The sequence below is a fragment of the Pelophylax lessonae genome, assembly GCF_965119305.1.
Source record: "Pelophylax lessonae genome assembly, chromosome: 11".
Taxonomy (NCBI): Eukaryota; Metazoa; Chordata; class Amphibia; order Anura; family Ranidae; genus Pelophylax; species Pelophylax lessonae.
The window spans coordinates 94675421-94691868 of record NC_138778.1 but is presented as its reverse complement, the minus strand read 5'-3'; positions in this window follow the sequence as shown (position 1 = coordinate 94691868).

Sequence of the window (16448 nt, the reverse complement as noted above, 5' to 3'; positions counted from 1 at the left end):
AATCAGAGAGACAGTTGTGGGTAGCAATCCAACAGTGCCTGCAAGAAGAGGGCAGTTTGAAGATGTCTTGGTCACTTCAGATATGAGATCCTTCTTTCAGCCAAACCATCGACAGCTGTACTCGGGATCCAGCATCAGGGAACGCCTAGACCGACAGGTGTCCGACTACATCGGGTTAACAGCCGATGTGGATGCTCTGAGGAGTGATGAACCCCTGGACTACTGGGTGGGCAGGCTTGACCTCTGGCCAGAGCTTGCACAATTTGCAATGGAACTGTTGACTTGCCCCCGTCCAGTGTCCTGTCCGAAAGGACGTTCAGCGCAGCAGGGGGATTGTGACCGATAAGCGCACCCGCCTAGCTTATGACAGTGTAGACTACCTCACATTTATAAAAATGAATGAGGCATGGATCCTTGAGGAATTCAACACATGTGACCAGTAGACCATGTTTCATTGAAATTCCTCATGACAGGCCACAAATATCCACCAGAACGCTATCCACCCACAACAATTCCTGATACTTGTCTTCGCTAAATACAGCGGCATAAAAGGCTAAATGCCTAATTTTTGGGACCTTTCATGGCCGACAAATATTTTTTCTGTCAATGCCTAATGAACCTTCAACCACAGAATACTATGTTCTTAGCTTTCAGGTAAACCCATGTGGGCTAATTTTTGGGGCCTTTTATGGCCGACACTTACTTATTTATCCTGTGAATGCCTAATGTACCTTCAGCCTCAGAATACTATATTCTTAGCTGTCAGGTAAACCCATGTGGGCTAATTTTTGGGGCCTATACTGGCCGACACTTACTTCTGTATCCTGTGAATGCCTAATGTACCTCCAGCCACAGAATACAACTTTCTTAGCTGTCAGGTAAACACATGTGGGCTAATTTTTGGGGCCTGTACTGGCCGACACTTACTTCTTTATCCTGTGAATGCCTAATTTTTCAGTCTGGAATTAGAAATCAATGGATCTGTAAAGGTTCCGCCAAATTGTGGAATGGATGCGGACCCATTTTACAGATGTGTGAATGGACCCTATATGTATTTATCGGCTTCTGTTAGTTCTGGCTGATGTATGAAAGAAAAAATACATTTTTTTGCTGTAAAACAAAAAAAAAAAAAGTTTTAGGGCAACTTTTCCAATTGCAATACTTCAGTTTTGACATTGTCCATGTGGTGGTACTATTTGTGCACAGCTAGTAAGTCTTTTGTGGCTGCAAATATGTCACAACCCACCTGGGGTCTTGCAGTGGAGAGGTAACCCAGTTGCAGTGGAACAGCACTCCCTTACAATCACGACCCTCAGGAGTCCCTGGAAGTGGGAACAGGGCCCCATAGGGTCTGTGGTGGCACGGAGACCTTTAATGAAGAGGAGGAAGTAAAGTCGACAGCTCTGGAGTCAGGCCTGGCAGGAAATCAAGGAGTATCAACCTGAGGAAGAAAGGATCAGGAACCAGGAACACAGGCAAAGCAACAGCACACACTCAGGAGCAAGGAAAATAACCAAGAACTGACTGGAAGGTGTGCTTGGTTTATATAGGGAGCCAGGATCACATGACCTGCCACCTCCCACCAGTAGGTGGGGCTTCCAGGAGCTATAAAAGGGAGGTCAGAGACCCAGCGCCATCTTGATTTGCTTCATAGAACCTGACCTTACCAGATCTTTAACTCTCCTCTCTCTCTCTAAGACACTGGAACCGCATGGCGGCCATCATCTTGCCAAGACAGTGTGCCCGATGCGTTCCTCAGAGGTGAGGGGAGGAGACGGAACCACCACAGACCCGGAGGAGGTGTCTCCGAGGACGGCAAGCACCGAGACTCTGTTGCGAGAACGCCGCAGGCACCCAGATGCAGGTGATTATGCGGCAGTGCCATGACAAAATATGACCTAAAGGTTTTTAAAGTTCGCCTCCCATTAAAGTCAATGGGGCCCGCCGCGAACTTGTCCGTTCGTGGACATTTGAGAAAATTAGCGGCTGACGTTCGCGAATCGCCCTGACCGATGTTTGTCCATCACTACTCACAACTTTGGATTCATATAATGATATAGATCGATACCCTCCCTTGGGGGGGGGGGGGGGGCAATATGAGCGTGCAATCACTTTCACACAGTTGATTAAGAATCCACTAACTCCTTCAGCAGCTCACCAATGAGGGAAGAAGAAGAACCTACATGGCGCGTGTAGAGCTTGCTACAGCGGATCCCAGTGCCCTAACCATCCTGTTCCACACCTGTGGCCGCGCCCGCTGAAGGAGTCTTGCCAGCTGCCACGACTGGTTGCGGCGATAGTTGAGCAGGATGAGTGGAAGTGGAGCAGATCCACTTAATTCAGATCTGATCCGACCCGCTCCGGAATCCTTCCATCTGATGCCCAGCGCCTGCGAGCTCAGCAAAAATGCAGTCTGACTGGAGTAATCACGAGGTGTCCAGGTGGAGTAGGAATACACCGTAGCACCTGGCGTGTGGAGGAAAGGAAGGAGGAGTGTGTTCTGCTGAGGCCTGGAGGTAGCGGAGAAAGCCCTGGGGTTGTATGGGAGCCAGAACAGGAAGGAAACAACCAGTTAAAACACTAGGTGTCCGCTTCATATCGGACATCACAATTAAAATAAACAATAGTGATGAGGCCAACCCAATCTCCTCTTACTCCTGTATCTTGTTGAACTCTTGATATTAGGCTGCTGAAATTGATTATTGTCAACAATATTAACCACATAGCCACCGCCCGCCGCAGTTTTACTGCGGCTGCTCCTGGGAAAAGTGATGTAGTACTACGTCGCTCGCTCAGAAGACTCTAGGAGGCGAGCGCGCGCCGCCGGCGTCACGCTCCTGCCCCCGCTCGTCAGCCGGGGAGCCAGCACGTGTGACCAGAGGCTCTGATGGCCTGCAGCTGAGAGAGAAGGACAGACGGCTGATGTAAACACAGCCGTCTGTCATTCTCCCTTAGATTATCACAGAGGCTATGTGATCCTGCTATATATGATCGCATGTCTCTGTGATGATCTCACAAGCCACGCCCCCTGACATTTAGAATCACGCCCCTAGGGTCACACTTAACCCCTTGACCACCATGTTAACCCCTTCCCTGCCAGTGTAATTTTTACAATAACAGTGCATATTTATAGCACTGATTACTGTAGAAATGTCATTGCTACCCCCAAAAGTGTCAAAAATGTCAGGGGTCCGATCTGTCCGCCGCAATGCCACAGTCCCACAAAAAAAAAAAAAACGCAGATCGCCACCAATACTAGTTTAAAAAAAACAATAAAAATGACATAAAGTTAGTAAACGTAATTACTTTTGCGCAAACCAATCAAAATACGCTTATTGCAATTTTCTTTTTTAACGAAAAATATGTAGCAGAAAACAAATTTGCCTAAAATGTTAAAAAATTTAGATTTTTACATTTTTTTTTAATTTCATTTCAAAAGAATGTGAGAAATATTGTAATTTTTTCAAAATTGTCACTTTTTTTTTGTTTATAGCACAAAAAATAAAAATCGCACAGGTGATCAAATACCACCAAAAGAAAGCTCTGTTTTTGGGAAAAAAAGGACATTTCGAATTTCGTTTGGGTACAGCGTGACATGACCGCGCAATTGTCCGTTAAATTCACGCAGTGCCAAATCGCAAAATATGGCCTGGTCATTGAGCAGCCAAATCCTCTGGGGCTATAGTGGTTAAGTGACTGACTGGGATTTTGATCTTGACTGATTGTATGACCTGTTTGAGATCTTTGAGTTTTTGGTGGGCTTGAAAATTAAACATCACAGCATGAGAGGTAAATCAGCAAGAGGAGCTGCGACTGCAAAGTCGCCTAAAGTGAATTCCAGCCCTGGAACAATTAAGAAATTTATGATACAAGAAAATAACCTAGATAAACAGACCCTAGAGAAATCGCAAGGAACTCACATAAAAAAAATGGAAGCAAGAGAAAAAAAGTGTGCAAAACAGGCCATAATTAGGCCTGGATATCACAGTGCAATCAAGATCAGAACAAGAGCTAGAAGCGGATGTGGGGCTGGATCGTAACGCAGAGCAGACTGTGAACGACCAACTGCTCACAAAGGGTGAAATGGTGGCTATGCTTGCAGCACTAGAAAAATCTCCAAAAACAGAGCTGATAACAATCCACCACGACTTGGACCATTTACTTATACGAGTAGAAGCCTTAGAAGAAAGGCAAGACAGCTCTATTCAAACAATAAAATATCTAAGAAGTGAAATTAAAGATCTTCAAATGGAACATATCTCACCTATACAATGGAAGACCAAGAAAACAGGAGTAGGAGGAAGAATTTGAGAATTTGGGGCCTACCAGGACGGACATACGGCGAGGATTTAACAGACAAAATTAGAAAAATCTTTAACCCACTGTTGGGTAGAGGGGAAGTAGAACAGATAAAGGTTGAGAGAGTGCATTGGACAAGAAAACCAAAAGGCATACCAGCAGAGGCCCCCAGAGATGTTATCATAAGATTCCAGAGCTATTCGGAAAAGGCCCAGATCTGGGATAGTCTGAAAAGAAAGCCACCTATAAATTATAAAAGTGTCAATATTCAGATCTTTACAGACCTATCACAGGCTACGTTAAGGAGATTATTGAAACCACTTGTGGAATCAATGCAAAAGCAAGGAATATGGTACAACTGGGGATTTTCAGCCTGTTTAATAGGGAGGAGAGACGGCCAAATGGCAAGACTAAGGTTTCCTGAGGAAATACAAGACTTTTGTGGTAAACTGGTCATCCCTGTACCAAAAATGCCAGGCTGGTCTGAAGACACAATAATGGAAGAAACAAGAAGAAGAACAGTGGCGACTGGCTTCAAAGAAAAGAAATTAAACTAAGGAGATGCCCAAAGTGGCCAAAGAATAGAAAGTCACTGGTGGGGGACTGCAGGAGGGATGGACGGGAGGGGGAGGGGGGAAGGAAGGTGTCAGAGAATATGGAATGGTAACCCAGCTGGGCCCAGATCGTCTTTTCCAGATAGGGAGAAAGAGGTTCACGTGTGGGCAAGTAGAGAATCACCCAGAGGGAAAGGAGTAGAAGGGCAAGGAGGACCATAGAGAAATTTTCTGCCTACTCCAGGACCATGACATGGTCAAACCAACACTTTGCCAAGTGCATAGGTAGGCATGCCAAATGCAGAGGTATTGTAGGGAGGTGATGGGTGGAGGGAGGGAGGGAAGGGAGAGGTCACGGGGGGAGAGATATTAAGTGGGGGGGGGGCATGGAGAGGGGTCATGTGGGAGGTTAGGGGGAAGGGGTTAAGATAGATTGGGGGGGATTAAAGAAAAAACAATGTTGAGCTGATTTCATGGTACCTCCCCTTGGGATGTCAGGATTAAGGCCTCGTTGAGAACATATAGAGGATGCCTCTATTCTCACACCTGGCTTAGGCTAGGTGGGAGAAGGAGAGGCAATGCATTTCAGAAGGTGCAATGTGAAGGAGAGACGTCATGAACTCCCTAAAATTACTGACATACAACGTTAGAGGATTGAATATGCCAACTAAAAGACACAAGGTATTAGAAGAGCTTAAACAAAATTTTGCTAGCATAGTATTCTTACAGGAAACACGAATGTGAAAATATACTCAAAATATTACCCAATATGGTATTATGGAGACACACCTACCAAGAGTGCAAAGGGGGTAGCAATTGTATTCTTGAAGGATGTGAGGTTCTCCTTGGAATAGAGATTGGCTGAACCAGAAGGCCGATTTATCTTCTTGAAGGGACAACTACAGTGAATAGATTGCACTTTGGCAAATGTGTATTGCCCAAATAAAGACCCGAGAGGCTATTTGAAGAAAATATTAGATAAGCTGACTCTTTTTAAAAAAGGTAATTTGTTCTTAGCAGGTGATTTCAATTATTGCATAGATCTGTCTTTGGAATGTATGTCGAGTGCACGGGCAATGGGAGGACATCAGCTCAGGATGGTAAGGAATAAACTTTTTCACTGCCAATTGGTAGACGCTTGGAGAATCCAAGAGATGGAATACTCATTCCATTCCCCTGTGCACTCTATGTACTCAAGATTGAACTATATTATGATAGAACATAGGCTGATAGAAGCAGTTGTTAGTACATCAATAGGAACTATAACTATATCTGATCATGCCCCAGTTATTATGGAAATAAAACTTCCTGGATCTCAGAGAAAGATACATATTTGGACGATTAATGAAGACCCAAATACAGGATGCAGAAGTAGGGAAAAGTATAGAGAAAGAACTGGAACAATATTTTTTAGAGAACGAAACCCCAGATATTTCAGATGCCACAATGTGGGAGGCTCATAAAACATATATCAGAGGAGTACTCATATTAATAGGCTCCAGGAAAAAAAGGAAAGAACTATTAGTATAAATAGACTAATGGAAAAATGCGAGATGGAACAAAAACATAAAAAGAGCCTGGAGGGAGGGATACAACAAGTCTTGGTATTAAAAAGAGATAAATTAAGGGAGGTACTGGAAGAGGAGACCAGATGTAACTTTAGAAGAGTTGCTAGGGGAAGATACAAATGGGGAAATAAACCAGGGAAATACCTAGCAAGAACGTTAAAGAGTAAAAAGTCTAGTAATTATATAGAAAAAAATAAAAGATAACAGGGGGAAAATGGTCCACTCAACAGATATAGCTAAAGCTTTCCAAAGTTACTATTATGCTTTATACACTGTGCTGCAAAAGGAATCATATGAAGTAGAACAAAATAGAAAACAAAGGATACAAAAATATATAAAGGAATCAAAACGACCTAAATTACCAACTTACAAACTATCAGCTCTAGAGACACCAATCTCTCAGAAGGAGACATTGGAGGCATTTAAAAAAATTCACCAACCAGTAAAAGTCCAGGCCCGGATGGATATACTACCTGGTATTACAGCATGTTCAAATAAATATTTGTACCAAAATGTTGCACTTATATGAATGGGATAGGAGAAAGGGTAAGATGAGAATAGAATTATTATTGGCTCATTTAACAGTAATACCCAAAGAGGGAAAAGATGCAACTCTACGCACTAATTATAGACCAATAGCATTGTTAAATGTTGATATAAAACTATTTGCAAAAGTCCTAGGAACCCGATTAAAAGACTTAATGGCAGAGTGGATCCATCCAGATCAGACAGGATCCCAGGTAGAGAGGGGAAAGATAATGGGATTAGAACATTATTGCTATTGCACAAGGTTAGAGGCCTTGATACCCCAGCCCTTCTGTTGTCAATAGATGCTGAGAAAGCATTTGACAAGGTGGACTGGGAGTTCATGCTGGGAACAATAGAGGACTTGTGTATCGACCCAAGAATGACCAATGGATAGGGCATTATATAGGAATCCAACAGCATCGGTAAAGGTAAATGGTAATTTATCCCCCCAATTTAAAATGTGCAATGGGACGAGACAGAGGTGCCCTCTCTCGTCCCTGTTGTTCGTCCTGTCGCTAGAACCATTACTAGTGAATATAAAGAATAATGTAGATATTGGAGGAGTAAAGCTTGGACAGGAGGAACATAAAGTAGCAGCATACGCCGATGACGTTCTGTTTTTTATTACTAAACCCAAAATAATCCTCCCAAATGTGATGAATGAGTTAAAGAAATATGGGGAACTGTGACATTTTAAGATCAACCAAATAAAGTCAAAAATTTTGAACATCAGACTAAGTAAGTAAGAAGGACTGGCACTACAGAGGGAATTCCCATTTACTTGGGCAAAGTCAAAACTAAAATACCTTGGGATAAATTGAACTCCATCATTAAAGAAAACCTCTACCATGTCAATTATATACCCATGTAAATTAGAAAATTGGTTGGGGAAAATAAACACAATCAAGATGATTATACTGCCCAAAATCCTATACAGATTTCAAATGTTATCAATTGCTATTCCATCGACATACTTTAGAATAATTAAAACAATGATTTTAAAGTGTATCTGGCAGGGGAAAAAGCCTAGAATACAATATACGGCTCTCAGTAGAGATAAATCAGAGGGAGGACTAGCGGCACCAGACATTAAAAGATATTATATTGCAGTCATAATTTCACACATGTTAGAGTGGACAAAAATAAAAAAAAGATGGGTTATGTTTGAAACCACACTAAGTAGAACACAACTAAGTAAGAATATTTGGATTCTACCAAAGTATAGAGAAATGCATGCAGATACATGAATTGACGAGAGTTATGTAAAAAAATGTCACAGACAGGCCAAATGGGAACATAACTCTCCATTAATACCATTGAAGGTACCAAATATTTTGCACCTGGGAATGAGAAACAATTTGTGAACAGGGTTAAAAATATGCAGTTAAAAGGCATAACACAAGGTGGGAAGATTAGGCCATGTCACAAACTCAATATTAGGGGAGGAAATTTGATGTTAAATGAATGGAGATATTTTCAGTTAAAACATTTTGTGAGATCCCTGCCTCAGCCTATCAGGTTCGAGAAGGATCTGAATCTAGTGGAAAAACTTTGCAACCCACTAACAAAAAAAAAAAAACACGGTATATCTCAGATATACATGATGTTAACTGAGAGGGCGGGCCTGGGGAAACCTCCATTCATAGACACATGGGAAAAAGAGATAGGATCACGTAATGTAATGCGCATGGCATGATGTTTCATATTTGGTGGGACTGTCCCAAGATCCATGACTACTGGCAGAAGGTATAACAGAAGGTATAACAGTTTATCAGGGAAATCACAGGAGTGCGCATCATAGATGACCCATGGACATGCTTATTTCATAAGACAGACAAATCACAAAAAACGTGTAAAAACATGATGATCCCAAACCTGATAAACGCAGCAAAGGGGGCAATACAAAAAAAAAAATTGCTAAATGTGTAAAGCCCCACCCTCAGAGATTGGTTAAATAGAACCAAATACATCTACAATATGGAGTACCTAGGCAGTAGAGACAAAGAACAGGCAGAGAGCTTTTCAAACAAATGGAGAAAATGGACAGACTTTAAATATTAATTCTTTAAATATATCAACAGCAAAAAAACTAGGGCAGAGCGTATTGCACACATAATTAACGATGATGGGAGGATGGTTACAGGGGACACTGAAAAAGCAACTGTGCTGAATGCTTTTTTCTCGTCAGTCTTTACACAGGAAACGGAGGGGTACACTGACCATGACTGTATGGTTCGTAGTAATACACAGGACTTGCCACTATGGCTAACAGAGGGTGAAATCAGGGAAAGGCTGGATAAACTTAACACAAACAAATCACCGAGCCCGGATGGCGTACATCCGAGAGTACTCAAGGAACTCAGTAAGGTTATATCTAGACCACTGTTCCTGATCTTTGCTGACAGTATTAGGACAGGAGATGTACCAGGGGATTGGAGGAAAGCTAACGTGATTCCGCTATTCAAAAAGGGTCAGAGGCATATCCCGGGAAATTATAGGCCTGTCAGTTTGACATCAATAGTATGTAAACTTCTGGAGGGGATGATAAGGGACTATATCGTAGAGTTTGCTAAAGACAACAACATCATCAGCAGTTATCAGCACAGGTTTACAAATGGGCGTTCTTGTCAAACCAATCTCTTAACATTCTACGAGGAGGTGAGCTGTGAGCTAGATAGGGGCAGACCAGTGGATGTGGTGTACTTGGATTTTGCTAAGGCATTTGATACAGTTCCCCATAAGCGCTTAATTTATAAAATAAGGTCTGCAGGTATCGACAGCAGGGTTTGCTCTTGGATACGGAACTGGCTAAAAGGGCATGTCCAAAGGGTGGTAATAAACAGCGCATACTCAGACTGGTCTGAGGTATTAAGCGGGGTCCCCCAAGGCTCAGTCCTGGGACCAACCTTGTTCAATATATTCATAAACAGCATTGAGGTCGGGATCAGGAGTTCGATATCAGTTTTTGCAGATGACACAAAATTGGCCAGGGCAATAACTGCACAGCATGAAGCAGATATCCTACAGAATGACCTGGACAAAATAACGGAGTGGGCAACGACTTGGCAAAAGAGGTTTAATGTGGAGAAGTGTAAGGTTTTGCACTTGGGGACTAGAAACATAAAAGCACAATACACGTTAGGAGGGGAACCCTTGGGGGAATCAAAAATGGAGAAAGATCTGGGAGTCTTGGTTGATGATAGATTAGGCCATAGCATGCAATGTCAAGCGGCAGCTGCCAAAGCCAGCAGAATATTAGCATGCATAAAGAAAGGGATGTATTCCAGAGATAAGACTATAATCCTTCCACTTTATAAAACTCTGGTCCGACCACATCTGGAGTATTCTGTCCAGTTCTGGTCGCCAGTCCTCAGGAGGGATGTGTTGGAGCTGGAGAGAGTCCAGAGAAGGGCAACTAAACTGATTAGGGGATTGGAGGACCTTAATTATGAAGAGCGTCTGCAATCGCTTGATTTATTCTCCCTGGAGAAGATACGCCTAAGGGGGGACATGATAGTAATTTATAAATATCTCAATGGGGATCTCAGCTTAGAAAAAAAGTCTGTTCAGTCGAAGGGATTGCATGAGGACTCGAGGGCATACAATGCGATTAGAGGAGAAGCGTTTTAACCTCAGGCAACGTGGGGGGTTCTTTACTGTTAGGGCTACAAGATTGTGGAATTCTCTACCACAAGAGGTGGTTTCTGCGGGTAGTATGGTGGCTTTCAAAAGACTCTTAGATGTACATCTCAAGGATCAGAACATTCAGGGCTATGTGAGATGATTACAGCCACACACACCTACACAGGTTGAACTGGATGGACTATTGTCTTTATTCAACCTCACCTACTATGTAACTAACAAATATATAGAAGTATGGATAGATTAGGGGGATGACCGAGGAGTTAGGTAAATGTAAACAACAAGGTAGGAGAATCGGTACAATAAAAGAAATGAGGGGTGGAAAAAATGGGGAGGTAGGGTTTATAGGAATGGGGATATAGGGGAAAATTATATCTTCTGTAATTTGTGAAGTATTTTTGCTTTTTTAAAACCTGTTTTGTATACACTAAATTGAAAATTAAAAAAAAAAAAGGCACCACTATAGTGTAGTATTTATGAATAGTAAAGCAAGTATTATTAGAATCAATATGCACTCACATCAATGTGCAGTATGGACCTCAGAATCCTGAATCTCACTCTCAGCGCTATACTTCTGGTTTCCATGCTGTCACCCGGCTTCACCCAATGCATTGGATCATTGGTCACATGACTTTATCAGGGAATGGAGTGAGGTGAAAGACACTGGGCTATATTGTGCACAAGTTACCATGATGACTAAGCGCAATCTAATTAAACTTACCTCTAAATTCTACAATAACCCTTACTGCTGTATACTTCCTAAATGCTTAATTAAACTAAATGTATAATACCTATTCATTTTAACACCAATGCAATAAATATATACATAGTAAAATCACAGTTAAAATCATACAGCTGTAATCTGATCATAGGAAAAAACAAGATATACAGTAGATAGATATATATAAAGATAGCTTAAGGTTCAGTCAGCCATAACCATGTACAGTCTTCTCAGTACAACATAACAAGAGCAGGAACTACTTTGAACAGTCTATACATCTATAGTACTATACATCTACAAGGCAGAGGTGTGGATACCACAGTCACAACCTAATCAGGGTAACCTGTCCGTAAACTTTGCATCCCAGGGAAAGTAAAATGGACCTGGGCCTTCTCCACAGACAGAAAGAGCAACCACATTCAACAATCCAAAAGGTCTACGTGGAGACTAATATGCTATCATTCAATGGCTGCAGAGCATGCCTTACTTGCTTTCCCATATTTCTTGCCTGGTTTACCTTGCTTGTAACTTTGGTGGAAGTTGAAGAACGTCAGCCTTGGTTTATAAGGAGGGAAACTTAGCTACTTGCCCAACCACTAGTGTCCTGTGGCAGTGTCTAACTTACTAAAAAGCTGCCCACAGATTTGAGATGTGGATTAAAACCAGTAACTCAGTGACTGTCATCTTAAGTCTAGGTGTGACTTAAAATTGAGGTGGAGTATTTTTTGTGATACAGCAAACACATTAGTTATGTGCAAAGATGTGCATTCCAATATCTGCTGGAAAATTAAAACCATAATTGCACCATTCAGCTATTTTCTATTAACTTCAACACAGTCTTGGTCAACAAGTCTTCATTGAGATTATGATGGCAGTTATGACAATCATTATTGCTTCCTTTAAGATATGCTAACTGCCTAAATGATATCTACAAATGATCAGAGAGTTTGTCCACCCATGGCTTTTAATAATTTCCAAGCACTCCCCCAAAATTATTTGTAATAAAAAAAGTAGTATGGAGAAAACTCACTCCCTTTCAAACCTTCATGCAGAGCACATGGATTAGAAGCAAATGTGATTGAAGGAAATGAGGAAGAATAGAGACTACGATAAGAAGAATGCTATTAAAATAAGAGAGAGAAGGAAGTGGGAGTAAAGAACAGCGTTAAACAAAGGAGAAGTCAGTTAAAAGGGTTATAGCAAAAAAAGACTGAAAATATTCATTGTGAAATTACAAGGCACATTTTCACTCACAATAAAAGGCAAAATAATAATATTATAAATATATATAGGATATAAGCCATGTAAATATGTTAATATGAATTTAGTACACTAATCGCCTAACTGTTTCAGGGCTGTACTTATCATTGAACAAATTAAACAAACTTTAGCTGAATTAATGCAGTGGAGTCTTTTATGCCTCATAGGAGCTTGTTTTATAAACTATAGCAAAATGTAATTAAGAACAGCATACCTGATAAAGACGAGCAATCTTATCCAGACCAATTATTAATATAAAACCGGTATGGTTACTATAGGGTATTGTATTTTGTGGATTTATTTTGCCTTGTTATAGAAGTTCAAATAAGACACATGTACATAGAAATAAGCACTCAGTGGTATGGTACTGTATATGGCACCCTTAACATTTCACCATGTCTGTTGAGCTGAAAATCTCATCTCTTTTTAGATGCTTTCACAGAATGCATAAGGTCTCATTCCCAAAGGGCTTATAAATGTGTACACCTATGTGAAGTCCTACTTACCTGCACAGGGATGCACAGGTATTTTGTGCATCCCTCTGCAGGGAGTTTGGTAGATGTTGATTGGGACACAGCAGTTGCATGGACAAAAGTCACTGCTCCCAGTTTGACATCTATTTTGGTGCATTCGGCCCGTACTCCGGCACCCACACTAATGTCAAGTTGGGAGCAGCGGCTGTGTCCTTGCAGCCACTGCATCCCAATATGCATAAATTGGACTGCCTGCATGGGGTGGACGTGAACAGGAATTTTCTTTTCAGATGATAGGATAATCGTTGTACCTTTTCTCAAAAACATGTCAGGATAATGCATGTAAGGCATTAAAGGGTGGTCTGCCACCAGTAAACATGTAAACTCATGCAGACAAAATACTGTAAATTGTTTTAATGCAGTTTGCAAAAACTGCCATTTTTTGTTTGCAGCAAATTTGTTTGATTCAGAGCAAAAAAAGTATTGCAACAGGTTGCATAAAATACCACTGTTTGCAAAATCTGCTTTATTAGATAACACTGCATTCTAGTAAATACATGCAGTTTACCTACTGAAAGAATGGACACTTTAACTTTTAAGAAACTGATGCATTTTATTAATTTGGATAGACCTTGCATAGAACTTCACTTGCTTACTGATAGTAAATATGGATGCAAAGGTAGTTCATTGGCTTGTCTAGAAATGTCTTACCCTATGTTTTGGTAAGTTTCGGGGGTTTTTTTTTAAATGGATAATATTATAAATATTTTCAGTTAACTGTATGTTTTATTTTTCTTTGAAGATTTTTTAATTATTTTAGTACAGCAGCGTATTAAACAAAGGAGACAACAGAGGATACAACTTGCATAGAGCTCCACCTGCCGAGCACAAGCAGTAAATATATAGTTACATATTTACATAGTAAAGTTAAAAAAGACACAAGCCCATCTTGTTCAAATAGTAAAAAATGGATCGATAAACCAATTTAGGGGATTGGAAGACCTTGATTATGAACAGTGCTTACAAGCGCTTGATTTATTCTCCCTGGAGAAGAGTAGCCTGAGAGGGGACATGATAGTTATTTACAAATACCTCAATGGTGATCTCAGCATAGAAAATAAACTATTCAGTCGCAAGGAATGTTAGAGGACATGAAGCCATATAATACGATTAGAGGCGAAGGGATTTAACCTAAGGCTACACAGGGTTTTTTTTACAGTAAGGGCAATACGATTGTGGAACTCTCTACCACAAATGGTAGTAACTGCGGGGACTATGGCTACTTTTAAAAGACTCTTGGACGTACATCTCAAAGATCAAAACATTCAGGGGTATGGGAAATGATTACATCCACACACACCTACACAGGTTGAACTGGATAGACTATTGTCTTTATTCAACCTCAACTACTACGTAACTATGTAACTATGATAATCACTATATACAGAACCCTAAACTCAAAATTTAACCAGAAGAAGGCAGTAGTCTTTATAAAGCACGTTCCAATTTGCATCAACAAGGTAAACATTCTTCCTGTTCTTCTAAAGCAATCAGATATTCCCTGGATCAACAAGATCTCATAGTACTTATAAATATTAATAGCTAGTTATATTCTGTGCATCAGGTTTTTAACATTCAAGTGAGCTGCCTAGAAACTAGTTCATGGGGGAATGTGGTCTCGGCATGGAGGAGTGAAGACGCGTCTTCTGAGAGCTCCTGGCCGGCGGCTTCCTTGCAGCCTTATCCTACAAGGTTACCCGACAATTCTTCTCCTCCACCCACTCCTCAGGTGACCAGAGGTTACACAGCGCCTTTCTGAGACGAGACTCCCCCAGACTATCGCCAGTTTACAGACAGTAAGACAAGAGACCACAGATCAGATTGCCCAACTGCTTCTGGATGACCTAGAAAACCGTAACCGCAGGCACAATATCAGAATACGCGGTTTACCGGAAGCTACTGCGCAGCCTGAGTTTAAATCCACTGTGACTGCTATATTTAACATGTGCCTGGAACATCCACATGACACAAATATTAGTATAGGCAGGGTTCATAGAACTCTTGGCCCTAGAAATCCAGATGGGGACAGGCCGAGGAATGTCCTGTGCTGCCTGCATAATTATTCTATCAAAGAGGATATGCTCCAGAGAAGGGGCCTATTGACTTTGACGGGCCTCAGATCCTCCTATTGCCTGATGTTTCTAGGAGAACCCTTCAAATGCGTGGCTGCATGAGACCTTTGTTGGAAAAATTCAATGAGCTTGGGATAACGTACAAATGGGGACACACTTTTAACCTCATAGCGCGGAAGAATCACAGATCATTCACTTTGAGACACCCTTCAGAGTTGCCAGAATTCTGCGGTTTCCTGGACAAGTTCACCAGTGTCCCTCCCTGACTGGTTGGCCTTCACTCTCCCAGCAAGGGGCTCTGGGGGGCTCCATGTGGCAAACCGCAGAGGGTGAGACCGAACCGTAGAACCAGACACAGGAGGTGACAGGCTTCACAGGATCATGAGCCCTGACTCTTACCTTCTGATTCCCAGGGGAGAATTATATTCACTTCAAACACTTAGACTCCTGCATTAGAGTCTGCCTCAGTTTATCCAGCTACCCTAATGTATCTTGCCATGCTGGGTTTTTTTTTGTGTGCTAAAGGTGCCAATACTTTGCCGACAATAAATTCATATTCATTTAAATGAATGCTATTACTGAAAAAGTGGAATATGATACAATTATATATTTATTACTGAGACTAATCGCCTACCCACAATAACTTACCTGAAGCTCCTGCCTCATGACTCTCTTTTAGGGTTGAGCGAACACGGACTGTATTGTTCGGGATCGTACCGGACTTTTGGGTGTTCGGTATCCGGACACGGACCCGAACATTTTACTGTATATTCGGAATACAGTCCGTGGTTTGGTAATTTTATTTCATGTTTTGGCACGGTTTTAATGTTTTGGCGCAGTTTTAATGGTTTAATGGTTTAACTATTGTGCCCTTAGAAGCCATCACAGCCATGCCTACTAATGGCATGGCTATGATTGGCCAGTGCAGCATGTGACCCAGCATATATATAAGCTGGAGTCACGTAGCGCCACACGTCACTCTGCTCTAACTATTGTAGGGACAGGTTCCTGCTGCTGCTGACATGAGGGAGAGATAGGAGATGATTGTAGGGGCATGCTGGAGAATGCTTTCAGGGAAAGAATAGGAGAATCTTCTTTAATCAGACAGAGATCTACATCGATTTTATTGTGTGGGGGTGCAGTGCACAATCTTTTTGCCCTGACCTGAGCCCAGTGAGGAGGCGAGAGAAAAAAAAAAAACTTTTATCAGTCTGTTAGGTGGGCGGTGTGCGGCGTGTAGCAGCCATGTAATGCAAGCTCAGTGCATATGT